Here is a 17,633-nt window from a genome sequence, read left to right as displayed (position 1 = left end):
TTTGGAGAGGGTGCTAAGCTCTCCCTCTGTGGTAGGCCCATCCACTGCGTTCCACAGCCTGAGATGCAGAGACAGGGGGTGATGCCTGGAGCCCCGTGTTTGGAATGCGTCAGGGTAGATGTTCATGTTCACATCTCTCTGATTCCCCAGGCATATTTATTATCAATCTCCTGGTCTCTGTATATTGCAAAAGCCCAGATGTTTTAACTTCAGGGGTACCTAAGAGGCCAGTTAGGTTTTGATCATCACACTCTGCACAAGGAAGAAAATGTGTGGATATAAGCATCGGAAACATTATACAGGAGGGTTATTTTTCTTTTCTTTCAATGCCTTCAACCTCAGCCTTTAAGTCACTAACCTGGTGTGTGCCTGTATGTGCCCGCGGTGGTGGTCGGAGGGGCTTCTTGGTTTTCCTTTCCTAGGCTGGATGAGAATGGGTGATCAGGAATGACTGAAACCTGTCAGTGGGGTATTGTGGTAGTAGTGACCCCAATTCTCAGTGCTTCTGGTTTGCAGGCATCTCAGCAACCTGTGCACAAGAAATTTATACCAAGTCTTCTAGGGAACTAGAAGAAAGATATTTGAAGGAGAAAGATCTCTCCAATACAAAACTGCAAGAGCTATGCAGTCCCTGGGAGAAAATTTATTCTTAGGGGAAGAATAATTCTGGCATAGCAAGCTGGGCTTAGCAACAGGCCTTAAGGATCAAAAGGAGTAATGAGCCTTGGTTCGGCACAGAGGCTGTTATTTGAACCCATCCTGGCCCAATTATCTCGGTGTCGTATGCTAGCCCTAGAGAGAAGAATGAATAAGCCTGGAAAAGCAGTACCACCAACACTGAAACACGCAGAGTCCAAGCACGTCCCCTGCAGAACAAGACTTCTCCCCTAAAGAGCACAACTCCAGAAGGCACCACTTCCTTCAGTACAGTGCTTTGCACTGTGACTCAGGCACTGCCTACAGCAGAGCATTGGAGTCTCAGTATAATCAGCCTGGAGGGGTGGGCATCAGGAACAGGGTATACAAGGACACCTTGTCACAGTGAGCGCAGTCTCAGAGGACTCTCAAATACTTCTGAAAGCCTCAGCAGGGCCTCAAGAATACCAACAGTGCGGGGCTGTGGAACAGGGGGCAAAGACAGAGTCCCATGAGACAATAAAATGCCATACTGGGGACAGAATTGCCACAGTGGTCCCTAAAGCCTGGGGACAGTTGGCCTACTCCTCTGTAGAAATGAATTCAGGAGTGGCAAATCTTATCCTCATTTCTTTTTCTGGTATATTCCTGAGACTTTGTTTGCATAGAGTCGTAAAAGATGGTCCTATGATGTCCATCAGTCCTGACCACTGGTGGCTAGTTCAGAACTTTGCCTTGTAATGATGTTATCTCTTTTTCCTGTGTTACATCCCTGCCCTTTCCCCTGGGCCTTACTACATGCCCTGAAAGAGACATAAATTCTTACCTCTAGTCTGCTTCCTTCCTTCCTTCCTTCCCTCCTTTCTTTCTCTCTCTCTTTCTTAAATTATTCTATTTTCTTTGAGAATTTCATATATGTGTATATACATATAGATAGATAGAGATATAGTCTATTATTTCCACTCCTTCCTTTTCTCCTCTGATTCTTTTCATGTCCCCCTACTCACACTTGAATTCATCACTTCTTTAATTTTTATAGCTGCACACACACACACACACACACACACACACACATTCAACCTACTGGGTCTATTTAGTGTTGCTTTTGTGTACCATCTCTGCTTTTTGAATAAATAAAGCTAAGAAAAGCTAGTGTCACAGAGGGAAAATAGTGAAATATATAACAATAAAAAAAAAAAACCCACCCCTCTATACAGGGAACATAAGTCAAAGGTTAAGATAAAGCCAGGCCTGGAGGTACATAGCTGTATTCCCAGAGCTTTAGAGTGGTAGAATCAAAAGAATCATGAGTTCAAGGTTCTCCTAAGCTACATCCATTGGCAAAATAACTAAAGGCAGGAAAAGAACAAAGGAAGGGCAGGTTAAAAACATTGTTAAAACCAGGTGTGATAACACATGCTGTAATCCTTCACTGGATAAGCTGGGACAGAAGGATTCAACACTAACCTAGAATAAATAACCAAGATGCTATAACCAGTAAATTAGTAACAATACTAAAAATCCATTTTAAATTGTTATAGGATATTCCCAGTGGAATTTCAGAAATCCTTTATCTAGAATCCAAAAGACGCAAGCAGTAATGTCAGGATTTGAGATAGTCCAGGTTAGCCTTGTAAAGATGCTCTCTAAGGCCCCTGCAGAAATCCTTCATCATCTCTGCTTCCCCCTAAGTGCTTATATTCTCACTGTGTCTCTCCTGTACTCCTGCCCTTTTAACTACGTGGTATTGCAAGTGGTCATTTAAATTGATTTGCAGTTGAGCATTAATGACTAATGGAATTTAATCTGGTATTTCTCCAAGAATCCCAAGTGGACACTTAAAATATTTAAAATAACCCCTAATTCAAAAGACCAAGTATCTGTTAGTGAATTTTCTGGCATCAAATGTAGGCTAGTAGATGCAGATTTGAAGGTCCCCTTTAAAAATCATTATATAGGGGTTGGGGATTTAGCTCAGTGGTAGTGCGGTGCCTAGCAAGCACAAGGCCCTGGGTTCGGTCCTCAGCCCTGTTTAAAAAAAAAAAAAATCATTATATATACAGTTACCACTCTTCATTTACATTTAGATCATGGCCAAGTCATGTATTTCTATATCCTTGCCAGAAAAAGGAACTTGAGAAAGAAATTCAGTATTCATCACTGCTTTTGCCCCCTACCCACCATCTGGTTTAAAAACCTAATAAAGTTAGTTTAAATAAAAACTATTGTGCCTCCTATGTGGATCTTTTTCAATGATAGTTAGCTTACTATATTTTCCTTGTCAGTTATCTGTCCAGAATTCACCATTTAAAAAAGAAAAAATCTGTATCAGAAGAAATCAGAAGAAATTGCGCGCACCGGCACTCTTCCCTTTAAGCACCCCCATGGTTTGATTTTCTTCTTAACTAGTCAACACGTCAGAACAAGGAAAAGCATTCAAAAACTGCTACCTAATTGTTCGTTATTTGGGAAAGGACGCGCAGGACAAGGAGTTCCATGGCTGTTCCCTGTTGTTCCTTCTCTTCCAGGTAGGCAGCCGAGCCTGCTCCCTGGGAAGTGCAGTCCTGACTAGACAGCCTTCTAGTGAGGGCGAAGCGGACAGAGTTCACCAAAGTAGCCTATGGTAGCTTCCTCCTGCAGTCCATCCAGCACGGAACATTTAAGCGTTCAGCTCAGTTTGCCTCATCATTTTGCTTGTAAGGACAAAGGTGTTTGAAGCTATAAGGACAAAGTCCTTTGAAAGTTCAGCTCAGCCCAACACAAGCTGTCTGTATTCCTGACCCTCACTGATAGCCTTTGGGGCTAAAAAATTGCTGCTGTCTCTTTTCTAATGCCTGACCTGTCTGACAAAGTACTAGCCGCTGGGACTTGGTCCCGCCTGCTGCTCTACTTCCTGCCACCGAGTGCTGCGCTGCACGTGAATTTCTTTATTTTGCATAGAATGGCTTTGTCTCTCTGCCAGAGTCTAAATTCTGGGAGGACAAGAGGCCTGCTTTCTAAATATTCTACCCTTAGTGCTTGGGGCTTGGCATCCTATGCGGTGAGACGCCTGTAAAAATCAGGAAGTCTCATATCTTCTCTTATTTCAGCATCGCGTGTGTAGATGACTGCTCGGTCTGTTGAGTCCCTCACGCTGGCCCTGAGGACTGCTGCAGCTCCCCTCGGGGTGGGAGGGGGGGTGTGCACGGCAGTTTGGATCATCCAGGAGGTTTTTCTTTTCCAGCAAGAACCCAGGCTGTTGCTGTGAACACCGACTTAGAGACGGGGCTGTGCTGTGTCCGAGCCAGAATTCAGCAAGGCTCTGTCTCTCTTGGTTTCCACAGATCCAGGATTTTCCTTTTAACACCCTCTTGCACTGAGCCCTTTCTCTGACTTCTCAAACAGAAGGATTAAAGCTGAAGAGGCATGGGACTGAGTTTATGGGATTGACAGATCTGATCTGGGGACTGTAGGCTGTTACAGGGCTTCCTCTACTCTGGTTCCAGCGGTTCTACAGACCCAGGTCCCTTACAGCCCTGGGACACTCTACAGAGATATATGAAAGCCAATAAACCTTCCTCTGGGAAGTATGTCACTGGAGTTAGCAGAACATTGGGTGCCCAGCACTCAGGTAATTCATTAACCAATACTCATGAACTCTCAGCTTCCAGGAGGCTCTAGTCTCTTCTGAGAATGTAGGCCATGACAACACTTGTGACACCTTACACGTGACACCATGGGGATTTTGCTAAATAAGTACATTGATGTCCTTAAAAAAAACAAAAGGAGATTCAAATAATAGTTGAATATGCTTTCCTCTCCTCTGAATTTCTCTAGAGAAATTTTCTGCTCATCTAAATTTTACGTGATGGAAAAAAGTGTCTGCAGATGCCCTGGAAATATAGACAACAGTGTCACTGTAGCCTGATAGTGACAGAAGCTAGGTCTTAGGCTGCATTCCTACCTGAGCTGGGTCTCATTCCAGAACCCTCAGGCCTCCAAGGTGACCTTTCTTTTTAATCCTTAAGCCATAGAGATAGTTCGGGAGTTTCAGTAAAAAACAGCCTAGACAAAATCGTGAGTATCTTGTCATCAAAGCTCAGTCCAGAAATCTAAGACTCTCAGCTCAAAGCCAATCACCTGGAGAGGAGTGAGTCGCAGAGTTTCTCCTTTTTGAATTTCTGCTTGCTCTGTTATCTATGAGTCCAGCAGCAGCACTGTTCAGAAGGGTCTGCCCAGGGCTGATGCAGAAAACAAACCTGGGAAATGCATGTTGCCCACCCTGGAGAGCAGAGATGGGGGCTGCTTTGCCGTGACCTCGACGAAGAACATTCGATCTTTGGGTGTCCTTTAGTTGTCTCCCAAAGGACGCAGTCGCTTTGGATCTCCAGCATTCCCTTTGTGTGGTGACACGTGGAGCTCTAAAAGACTGACAGCACCTCAGATAGGCCTTTGGGTTGCCAGATCAGACCCCACAGCCTTGCGTGTCCATCAGGATGTCTATGCACTGCAGCCTGCCTGGAGAAAGCTTGCTATTTGGTTGCCAGATCCAACAGATAGAGCCCCTCCTCCATTGCACCCTAGCTTTCACATCCAAGCTTGTTATCAGTCCCACAGCCCCTTTCATGGTGTTCCCAGAGCAGATTAGACAACATCAGTCTCAGACAGCCAGAAGGAAGAATCTCATCTCATCCCATCTCGGTAGAGCTAGCCAGTCCCAGGAATAGAGCAGTGTCTCTGTAATGCAAAGACAGGGAGGCTGTTTCCATTCAGCCATTCCTTCAAGGACATCAAGTGGGTAACAGGAGGCAAAACAGTTCATCGAGTCTTTCTTCTTTATTGCTTGTGATCTTAATTAGCAGATTTTAGGAAGCACTACACTAACCTCTGTCTGTATGTGACATTTCATTTGATTCTACACCAGAGAAGGAAAACAGAGGTGCCAAAGGCGTAGTTAGCTTTCGCAGCATCACAGACAAGAATGGTATAGAATGGAGGCTTGAGGTCTGGCATCTTGGCTCCAGAACCCTCCTGGGGTCAGACTACTTCTTAATAAGGAGAGAAGGCATTTCCCAGAAACTCCTAAGAAGATTCTTACCTTATGGCTCATTGTTTAAATGTAAGTCACATGATTTCCCTGGCTGTAATACAAGTTCAGCTTTATGGAATTGACCTTAAGGCTGTAAAGGTCAGCTCAGTAGTCAACTAACAGTCTGTCCCAGGTACAGGAAAAACAATGGCCTTTGTTACAGGGGGAAAGTCTGAGGCACCCGGAGCTCCTAGGTGGAAGTCCAGGTCAGTGGTTGTTTGGCTTGCTGCCAGTGGGAGAAGAGGCCTAGTGTTTGCTCATAGCCAGCCAGAAATAGTGAAACTACCAGTAGCCTATCTTCCAGCCAGTGGGTCAGTGTCTGAGCAGGAGCAAGTCTTATTAAATTATTCATTCTGAGCTAATGGGGGAGGAAATCAGATACAACAGGTGTGGCTCTGCCTGCTTGCTGAATGGCTTAAACCAAGCTTTTAGATGCTTGCTGCCTCCAGGAAAAGCAGCAGGCAGAAAGTCAACAGTATTTTAAGCTAATTACTGAAATGCTGCAACACCTGTCAAATAGGGACATTTTGTTCTGTTGTCAGTGGTCACAGGATAGAACAATGGGAAGGAAAAGCAGTATTAAATAGGCAATTTGCTGTTTACACATTCAGAAAGGAAAAAAAAAAACCTTCTCAGATGCATGGTCACATTCCAAGCATTATTCTACCTTCTTAGAAGCTCAGGTAGAATTTCATTTTTACAAGCTCAAAGAGACTCCTCTATTGCAACATTAGAGAGGAAACGCATTAAACTTGAAGCCTATTGCTGTGATGTGCTAGAATAGATGGTGCTGTTTCCGCTTTAAACCAACTCGCACCAAGCCAATGTTAGCCATAGAGTTGATTTGCAAATGGCACAAGGGACAGAGAGGAAGAGGTGGGTACACAGAGGAGCCCAGCCTGTGTCATGTCTGAGAGGAGAAGCTGAATGATGCTCTGTCCTTCTGTGGTGACGTATTTGACTGCAGCGGAGTACTTTAATGAAGTGCAATGTGCTTTTCAAACAGTAGGTCGTCATGTTTTTGCTGTTTTATAAATCGTTTAATTCAAACCCCCTCTTTTGGAGCTTGTTGTATTAGCACTAAAAGCTTAGAATGCTGTATAATGAGTGAGTTTGATTTGCCACTATCCATTCAGAAGATAACCAAAGGTGCAGCAAAGACATTTAGTAACTGGGAAACACTGAAAGCTCGAAGAACATGTGTTCTCAGTCTCCCAGAGACTCAGTTTTCTTATCTGTAAAATAGAAAACTTGATTCCATGATTCGTAAAGCCTGTGTGTGATCCCTAGAGCCTTTGAAGTTCTGAAGTTCCAAAGGTCTGTGATTGTGTATACCCCAAGTCAGGATCTAAGAATATCTCCCATCATAAAAATCAGTCACAAAGCCGGGTTCCGTGGTGCACACCATTAATCTCAGCACTTAAGGCAGCAGCAGGTGGGTCTCTAAGTTCAAGGCCAACCTTGTTCCATGTTTCAGGAAGCCATGTTTCTAAGCATGTTTCAGGAAGGCCAGAGCTACACAGAGAAACCGTGTCTTGAAAAACCAAATTAATAATAATAAGTCACAAAGTGACATGCTTGCCTATGAATGCTTGAGTAAGCTGAGAGCATTCCGTGAGAAGGAAAACTCAAAAGAATGGGCTGTTTGAAGGAGAAATGCTTTCTGTGGCTGTGTGTTTGTTTTGTTTTCACCCATCAGTGTTTCCTGTATCCACACTGACAAATAAGGCTAATAAGTGAGGCTGTCTGGAGCCCTGGGTGTGCAGAGGGCTTTCTCCTGCATTATGCCGTATGAATGGAAGGCTAATGAAATTGTGCATGTCTCAGTCTTCACTTCACAGGTAATTTTGTCAGGCAGATGAGACTGTCCTACCTCTAATTTGGGATTCTATTAAATTAAATGCATTGTAAAGGAAGGGCCTTTTTATTTGGCTATTCTGTCATATTTAATAGCAAGATGGCATGCTAAATGCCTTTGCCCATTGATTCTTTCCAGAGTCTCCTGCATCCTAGCAATTTGCTATAAGTCCACATTTTGTACACAAAAGAAAAATAGCGAATTTCCTTGAGTCAAAATTTCTTTTTAAAACATTTACATTTATTTATTTGTTTGTTGGTTGGTTTATTGGGAGCAGGCAGGGCATGGCAACAGCTACAAGAAATCTCTTCTCTCCTTCCATCTTTTGGGATCTGGGACTGAGCTCAGCTTATAAGGCCAGTGCAATAGCTTGTTTCCCTGCTGAGCCATCTTAATGTGAATCAGGACTTTCCTTTTGGGGCCCTATGGCTTGGCTCATCTTGTGTAAAGAGAGAAAGCTGAAGGGTTTCAGTCTACCTGTTATCCTGTCTCTTACTCACTTGTTACTGTTGGGATTCTACCAGTGTGAACACTGTGCAGTTCAGTTTGCACAGCTGTCCCCTGCCTTGCTCTCACCTGCTAAATCTCAGGGGTACCCCTAGGTGCACTGGGTCGGCATTCAGACTGGGCCCACACATATTTCCAAGGGCCAATTTGTCTGAAAGAGTGCAACATGGGCATGCTCCTCCAGAAAGAGGAGAACTAGAATTTAGCTTTCAAAAGCCTGGAGATGAGGCTAGGGAAGTCCCTTAGTGGTAGAACTCTTGCTTAGCAAGTCTAGGACCTTAGTGCTCAAGCACTATCACCACCGTATCACCACCGCCACCGCCACCGCCACCGTCACCACCATCAATAACACCATGACCATCCACCACCACCGCCACCATCAACAATACCACCTCCACCATTCATCATCACCACTATCACCAAGCCCCCAAAGGGTCTGTATATATATATGTGGAGATATGAAGCAAAGTGGCTTCAATCATTCCATCCATCTCTATCTAGCATACCTTGTCAACATCATTCTTTGCTGGATTGGTGACACTGGTGTAGCAGAGAGAAGGTGTAAGAGGGTACTTGAAAGTCACATGAAAAGTGCATGTTTTATACACGTCTCCTAGACCTTGGTCAAGGCTGGAACTTTTGATCATGCTGCTTTATAAAAAATGTAAACATTTTTCTCTTTCACATTTCTATGGAATAGGTTAAAAAAGGTCCACTATGAAATTTTCAAAAGAAAATACACTACAAGGACACACACAAAGGCAAATGAGTTGACTTTGCCCTCCTATCTAGACTGTTCTGTGGTATCAGGCTTTTGAATTCCAATAATTTAACATACAGGTACTGACTGGTGGATGCTAAGTAAGGCAGATACTCTCTTGTATTCTGGAAAAGTAAAACATGACTAAGGCATGTTCTCTGCCTTTGACGCTCACAGCTGTGCCTGGGATACTAACTGTGGACTATCTAGGACATAAAACAAACACCACAAAGGAGGTTTACTTACACACCGTGGGAATCTGGTAAGGGGTGTGTGGTTTCACCCTGGCACAGAGGGAAGGTGGTGATGGGATGCAGTCGGGAAGAGCACAGCAACGCTTCCGAAGGAAGAGAATAACTGAGTTGAGCCTCAAGGGATAAATGATCATCTGTCAAGTGGTAAAGGGCCAGAGACCAGCATGCCAACTGACAACTGCATATTCCAGGTCACAAAGGTGTGAGAAAATGGAGGTGGCCCCATGCTCTGGTTGGACATTGTGGAAGTGGGTAGAAGACGAGCTAAAGACAGCAAGTGGAAGCTGGAGTCTTATATCGTGTGTGGAACACAGGAGTAAAATGGTTGAATTTATAAGGAAACAAAAACTCTAGTGACCACACAGAACATGCCTGTAGGCCAAGCAACTTTAGCCAAGGAGCCCAGGCAAGAGATAATGAAATTCACATTTCACTTTAAACACTCATTTGTAAGATTTAGGAAGCCATGTGAATCCACAGCAAATTGAAGGCAGGTAGAATTTTTTAAGTGTTTTGCCCCACACTTCCTCTTCTGGATGAAGACTACAACCAGAGCTCCTTTCTGAATGTAGAGTACATTTGTTTCATAGCAGGTCATCTATGGCTCCGATCTGTGATGGGTGTTCTTTATTGAATGAATTCTACCTGTCAGTCAGCTCTCTTCAGGTATCCGAGTCAAGGACAGCTGGACACAACAGAGCTCATAGAAGAAAGCAAGAGACAAGGGAAAAGCAGATATGCAGCAGAAAAGAATGACACAGAGTCACAAGCTGCTCAGATTGCTTTTGATTTTATCTTGTATTTACTCATATTCTAAAATAGTTTGATTAGTAGAGATACTTGTGTCTCATAAGCTAAGAGAAATTAATAAATCACTGAATGAGATGGTGGCCTTGCTCCATAGTAACGAAAGAGCCTCATTTCCTGAGGGCTAATTATGCACCAGATGTAGTGACAGAGTTTCCTCAGTGAAATCTTATGTAAATCTTGTGACAACCCTATGACATGGATTGTTAAGGTCCCCCAAATTTACATGTAAGGAAGGGGGCTCAGAAAGGTAAAAGAATGTCCACGTTCATATGACTGGTGAATTACAAGCCACTGGGCTCCACAATGGCTTTCTGGAGATGTATGGCGTAGGGGGGGGGGGGAGGGGATGGCTAGGTGCACTCCCTTATTCTCCACCTTCAGAGAACACAGTTGTGGCTGGTTCTCTCTAGCTGGTTTGCTGCATTGCTAGTCCTTGCTCCCATAGAGAACCACCTGATTTTTTTTTTAACAGTGGAATTTGTGTTCCCCTTTGGAGTTTCACCTGAGGCAGAGTGCTAGCTACTTCCACACTCTCCCTTTTAGGCAGCATGATGCCAGTGACTTCAAGGCTCCCAAGAACAATCAGCCCACAATGTGGAAAAGCCCATACTTCTGAATCATGACATGGAAGAAAATGACTGCACAGATTGCCTCTACTGTTGTATTATATGAGTGGGGGGGAGCAATGAAGTTTGGGGGTGAATGAGAATGGCCTCATAGACTCATAGGTTTGAATATTTGGTCTTCCATTGAAACAGTTTGGGAAGGATTTGAAGGTATGGCCTTGTTGGATGAGGTGTGTCATTGGGGGTGAGCTTTGAGATATCAAAAGACTTGGCTCATTCACAGAGTCTCCCTCTCCCTCTCCCTCTTTTTCTCCTTCTTCCTACCTTGTGGCTGTGTCTCAAGATGTGAACTCAAGTGCCTTTCCTGCCGACATGCTGCCATGCTCCTGGCCACTGCCATCATGGACTCTAACCCTTTGAAACTCTGAGCCCCAAAATAAACACTTCCTTGGTCATGGTGTCTTATCACAACAATAAAAAACTATGACAGGGGTCCGTTAGTCCCCATAGTCTAATACAGCTGTGCTGCCTCTTTCTTCCCACCAAGGCTTAGAGCATTACAATTACCAGAAAAACAGCTTTATCTGCTGATGCTGTTATCCAAGAGTTACTAAAATACTGTGGGAGCTATCTCAGATGGTACTGCTTCCCCACATCGAGAGAGGCTTCCTCTTTTTATTCAGCATAACAGAAAAACCAGAAGGTGTCATAAACACAGAGCTGTGTTTGTAAACACATTATTCTTATGCTTTCCCCAAATCCTTGAAAACCTGCCAGGGGTGGAGAAGAATGAAAGCAGAACACCAAGCCTAGTAGCACCTCTCATCTGTCAGAGGTTCCTATTCTAGTCTAACTTATATTTAGATGTCATTTCCTTCTTTACACCTCTACCTGCTGAAGTGTAGCCACCTTTCGGTGTGAAACACAGCACCTGTTTAATGGGAATCACAAGAAATGACACAGATGTTTTCAATAGTAAACAAAAGAGTAACACACTTGGGAAGAGGCAGCGTGACTTGAGGCAGGGAAAGTTAGTCATTTGGAGTTTGTCTATATTGCTATCCAGCTGTAGATGATGCCATGGATGGAAGCAGCTGGGGTGGATCCCACCAGGACCCTCCAAGAGGGTAGATGGAAAGCTCTGTTGAATTAGCTCATATCTTCTGTTTGCCAAAGACCCTTGCATTTCTGGACTGACCATTCAGGAGAACCAGATGCAGCAGATACACCATGTTCAGGGTGCCTTCTCCCTATGTCATTAAAGAGATTGTGGTAGGTTGGCCCAGGGAGTGGTACTATTTGGAGATGTGGCCTTGCTGGAAGAAGTATGTCACTGTGGGCATGGGTTTAAGACCCTCCTCCTGACTACATGGGAGCCAATCTTCTCCTGGCATTAAAGGTGTGCACCACCATGCCTGAGCCGAAGCTTTTCATGCCCAGTGTGCTTCAAGATCCAGATCAAAAGCCTGTGTCTTCCAGCCTCAAGATCTGGATCACAGATCTCTAGATTGTAGTTCATTCCAGATTAAAAGTCCAAACGCTTTCTTGTTCAACTGCAAACACAGACAATAAGCTTAGCTGGGTGGGATCTTGCCCTGTAAAGCACTACTCCCTTATCTCCTTAAATACAAGATTCAGCTCCATTTCACTTCCTCATGCCCTTTTATTGCTTAAACCATACATTTTATATTTTTCCCTTTTCAGCTTGATCCTTTTCATTAAAATGCTCTTCATAGGACTAAACCAGAGTACAAAGTCTCTGAAGGGCTCTTTTGAGACTTCCTTTGCCAATGCAATTAATATAAATCTCTTTATGTTAGCCTTAGGTAGACTCTTCAGACAAGCAAAAAGCAGCCATATTCTTAACCAAAATTCCACAAAAAACAGTTTCTATGCCACATACTGAAATTCTTCTTCACTAAAAGCTCTTGGGCCGGGTCTGTACAGTTCAAATAACCCTCAGCAACAAAGTCTTCCCACTTAAAGCATCCACCAACTTTCCAAATCCAAGGTCCAAAAATCCATATTCCTCCAAACAATGGTCAGGCCTATCACAGCAATACCTAGTCCCTGGTACCAGCTTCTGTCTTAGGATTTTACTGCTGTGAACAGACATCATGACCAAGGCAACTCTTATAAGAACAACATTTAATTTGGGCTGGCTTACAGGTTCAGAGGTTCAGTCCATTATCATCAAGGCAGGAGCATGGCAGCATCCAGGAAGGCATGGCGCAGGAGAAGCTGAGAGTTTTACATCTTCATCTGAAGGCCCCTAGGAGATGACTGGCTCCCGTATAGTTAAGAGGAGGATCTTAAAGCTCACACCCACGGTGACACACTTCCTCCAAAAAAGGCCACACCTTCAAATAAAGCCATTTGGCCAAGCATTCAAACCATCACAAAAACAATATGAGGTAAACACGGTAGCGTGGTGCAGACTTCAGTGCAGAGAATGCAGATGGGATTTGAGTATACTATTTTGTAACACTGAACAACAGTGTATGGCCCATTGAGAGACAGGATGTTTGTCTCTCATTCTCGAATTGATGCTGGTAATCATTAGATGGTTTTAGAAAACCATTTAATGTTTGGGCCTCAGTTTCTTTACTAGGCTCAAAATGGGCCCCTGAAGTGATCCATTATCTCCCAAGGTATATTCAACAGTACAATAGGTTATACAGAACGGTAGCAGATACAACAGAGAAGAAGGTCACATTAGAAAAGCAGATGGAGATAGAAAACTGTTACAAATCCATGTCCCAATGAATGTACCAATTTTTATAATGTCTATTGCATACAAACCTTACTTTGAGAAATACCTCACAGAACTAGATTTTCTTATACTAATTTTTATTGTGCACCGATTATTTTTAATCTGTTAGGCTTTATGTTAAGAATTTCTTGGGTTTCTTTTTATTCGCTTATATATTAATGAAGATTTGCTGGGTTATGATACGAGTCTCAGGTTGTTCTTGTCATTGGACAGAACATCCATGAAAAGATAAAATTTCCTTATTTTAACCTGGGTGGAATAGAAAGAAGAAAAACCCAAGCAACAAATAAGACAGGGCTTATTTTTATTAAGCCCATTCTATAAACAATGAGACTGGGGCGGGGGGTGGGGGGGGGGAAACTTACTGAATCATACAGGTAGAAATGCTGGAGCTGAACTCTGCCTGCATTTAAGATGTTTCAAGCTGCATGTGCCTATCATCCCAGGAGGCAGAGACAAGGAAGGTCACTTGACCCTAGAAGTTGGAGACTGGCTTGGGAAACATAGTAAGGCACATCTCCCCCTTCCCCATCTTTACAATTACATCATGAACAGAATCGAGCTAACCAGTATCCCAGGGCTCCTTACTTGTCTTATGACAGGCCCATGTGAAAACCAGTGCTTGGAGCCAACATAGTCTGTTCTAGTCTCTCTTCCACAATGTTGAATTTAAATGCCTCCACATCAGCAGCCTCGGACTGCTGTACCAAATAGTCTGAAGAAAAGACTTCCTGGTTCTAATGAGACAGGTAGCTGCAAAAGGTGTCACCCACACCAAGTGGAGACTCGGAAGTGGAGTGACTCAGAGAGTGTACGGTTGCAGACACTTGTCAATTGTGCCTCTCAGCAATCCTGGGTAGACTTACACCATTACTGTCTCTTTATCATAATAATTAAATTTCCCCTCTGTAAGTAGTAGACGATGCCAGTGGAAGTTCTTGCAACATTAATACTCTGAGGAGAGACCAGTCAGTGATAAGCTGATTTTAAAAAGCGTAATTTTATCTTGAAGTTCTTTGAAGAAAGAAATTCTAAGTTTCAACTTTGATGATCCTGTGGTCTATGATATCACTCTCAGAAACAATAATGTGGGGAAGGAAGATTATACTTTCTTTATATATAATATTAAAATGGTCAGGATTGTTGAATGCTAGAAAGTAAAACTATCCTTTGAAAGTCTGCACTATTTATATGTAGATAGTGATTTCTGAAATACTTGGCCTTTTTTCTTTTTTTCATAAAAAAAATGTTCTCCCATATTACATCCTGACTGTAGCTTCTTCCCCTCTCTTAGCCTCCCCCCTTCCCCAAACCCATCCCTCCTCTCCCTTTCCTCAAAAGGAACAGGCCTCTGAGGGACATCAATCAAACTTGGCATAACAAGCTACAATAAGGCCACATACACAATCACATCAAGGCTGGACAAGGCAACCTGGTAGGCCCCCTCCTCAGCAGGATTCCCTGAGTTCTGCCTAACAATGTTTGCCTGTGGTATTCTGCATCTGCCCCCATCTATTGCTGGATGATGTCTCTCTGGTCTCTTTGATGACAGTTATGTTGGAATCCAGTCCAGGGACTCTGCAGACAGAACAGACTATGTTGAGGGATTTGTGGCTGGGTTAGTGTCCCAGTCCCTCCGCTTGAGGCCTTGTCTGGTTACAGAAGATGGTCCCATGTCCCTCATTACTAAGAGGTTCTGCTAGGGTTACTCTCTTAGATTCCAGGAGTTTCCAATGCACTAGGTTTCCACCTCACCTCCGGAATGCACCCCACCCCCAATTCCAGTCACTTCTTCAAGTGTTCCCCTTCCCCATCGAATCCCTCCTGTTCCCAACCCCATGTCCCAAGTCAAAATCTATTCTGTTTCCCATCCCCAGGAGATTCTTGTGTCCACTCCAAGCCTTCTCTGCTGCTTAGTGTCTCTGGGTCTCTGAACTATAGCATGGTTGTCTTTTTCTTCACAGCTAATATCCACTTATAAGTGATTACCTACTGTGTTTATCTTTCTGGGTCTGAGTTACCCAACTCAGGAGGATTATTTTCTAACCCCCCTTTTAAACTCAGTCTAGACTCAGTCTGACAATAAAACTTCCTGGCCAAAGTAAACGCAGGAGAGTCATGATTTGTAAATCTCCACAGATGAAGACCACACACACACACACACACACACACACACATTATTTTTCCTTCATTCCCAGCGATTGTCATTAAGCTTGTTTACATGAATTTGGAACAAAGGGGAACATTAGCTTATTAACAATTTACCATATAATTTTAAAAAATATTTTCAATAATCATAACTTAAAATCTCTTACACAGTTGCAATTTGAGACTGCCATAATGATCTTGGTATTTATCTTCCTACTTCATTGTATATATTTTGTTGATACGTGATATATATACCATTTATATGTCATGCATATATGGTATTATCACACACACACACACACACACACACACACACAAAATCAGGATTCTGAGCACTTTTTCTCAAACATTTGTAATTCTTTACTGAAAATAATTTGCTATGCTATATATTCTGATGACAGTTTCCCGGATCGCCTATTGGAATCCCCCACCTCTCCACTCATCCAATGCTATACCACCTTTCTCTCTTTCTCTTTAGAAAATGAACAGGCCAGAAAATAATTTTTAAAAAATAAAAAGAAAAGCAGGATAAACCCCCACACACATATACACAAGACCAACAATGACAAAAGCCAAAACAAAACGTAAAAACACAGAATTGGAAATGATAATATATAAGCAAAATACCAGAGAAATAAAAACAAACAAGTGAACGAAGAATCTACAAAAATGCCACAAAGCTCATTTTTTGTTGTTCATTGACTACTGAGCACGGTGCCTATTCTTAAGTGTGGCTTATATATCTAGTGATACTACAACGAAGAAAATTAAATTTCCTTTGCCAATGGTTTTTAGTTGAGGCCAGCTTCTTAGCTAAGTATAGGAAATCATATCCATTTGCGCCTCTCAGTGCTAGGACCCATTTGGCTTGGACCTGTGCAGGCCCTGTACATACTGCCACATTCTCTGGTGAGTTCATATGTGTGTCAGTTAATCTTTTCTCGGTATCTCATCCTTTCTGGATCCTACAAGCTTTTGCCTCTCCTTCCACACCATTTGTCTGAGCCCTGAGGTGATGAGTTTGGTGAAGACATGCCATTTAGGACTAAATATTCCAAGGTCTCTTACTCTCTACACATTGTCCACTTGTGGGTCTCTGTATTAGTTTCCATTTACTGAAAGAGGAAGCTTCTCTGATGGTGGTTCAGTGAGACACTGATCTATGGGTATAGCAGAATGTTGTTAGGAGTCATGCATTGTTTTGTATTTGCTTTTCCTCTAGGCCCACGACCTATGTAATCACAGATTCTTAGCTATGAAATATCAGGCATGGGTTCCATCTCATGTAGTGGGTCTTGAGTCCAATCAGATAATGATTGGTTACTCTCACAACATTTGTGCCACTATTACCCTAGTAATTATCATGCAGGCTAATCAACAGTATAGATTTCTAGGTGTATGGCTGGGTTGATGGATACTTTTCTCCTTTGGTATTGTACTGGCTGGTTTTGTGTGTCAACTTGACCCAAGTTGGAGTTATCACAGAGAAAGGAGCTTCAGGTGAAGAAATGCCTCCATGAGATCCAACCATAAGGCATTTTCTCAATTAGTGATCAAGGGTGGGAGGGCACATTGTGAGTGGTGCCATTCCTGGGTCGGTAGTCCTGCATTCTATAAGAAAACAAGCTGAGAAAGCCAGGGGAAACAAGCCAATAAGTAACATCCCTCCATGGCCTCTTAATCAGCTCCTGCTTCCTGACCTGCTTGAGTTCCAGTCCTGACTTCCTTTTGTGATGAAGAGCATAAACTGAATAAACCCTTTCCTCCTCAGCTTGCTTCTTGGTCATGGTGTTTGTGCAAGAATAGAAACCCTGACTAAGACAGGTACTGTGCAGAGTAGCTTCCAGTACCGTCAACACTAGTCAGTAGGGGTGACACTCTAATGAGGCACCAGCTTGACTTCCCCCTTCAATGAGATATGTAAGTATTGTCTTCAACAGTAGGGCATTACCACTGGCTTGTGGAACAGAACTAATAGCCTTGGCAGTAGCCTGAAATATTTGGATGTCTCCATGCTGCGACCCCTTTAGCTAGCAATTTAATTAGATGTAGCCAATTCCAGCTCTGGAGATTTCACTTGGTAGAAAAAGACGTTTAGTTGTGACTGTTGTTGTCTTTGACTACTTCACGGGTTCTTTTTTCCTCCACTCTTCTCTACCCTTTTTCTTCTACCCTTTCAACTCTCTAATAGATAGGCAGAAGAAAAGGACAGAGGGGAAGGGAAAGAGTTCTCTGAATAAAGTCAGGGATGGG

The sequence above is a fragment of the Apodemus sylvaticus genome, chromosome 6, assembly GCF_947179515.1.
Source record: "Apodemus sylvaticus chromosome 6, mApoSyl1.1, whole genome shotgun sequence".
Lineage (NCBI taxonomy): Eukaryota > Metazoa > Chordata > Mammalia > Rodentia > Muridae > Apodemus > Apodemus sylvaticus.
Note: the sequence above shows the minus strand (reverse complement) of the source record.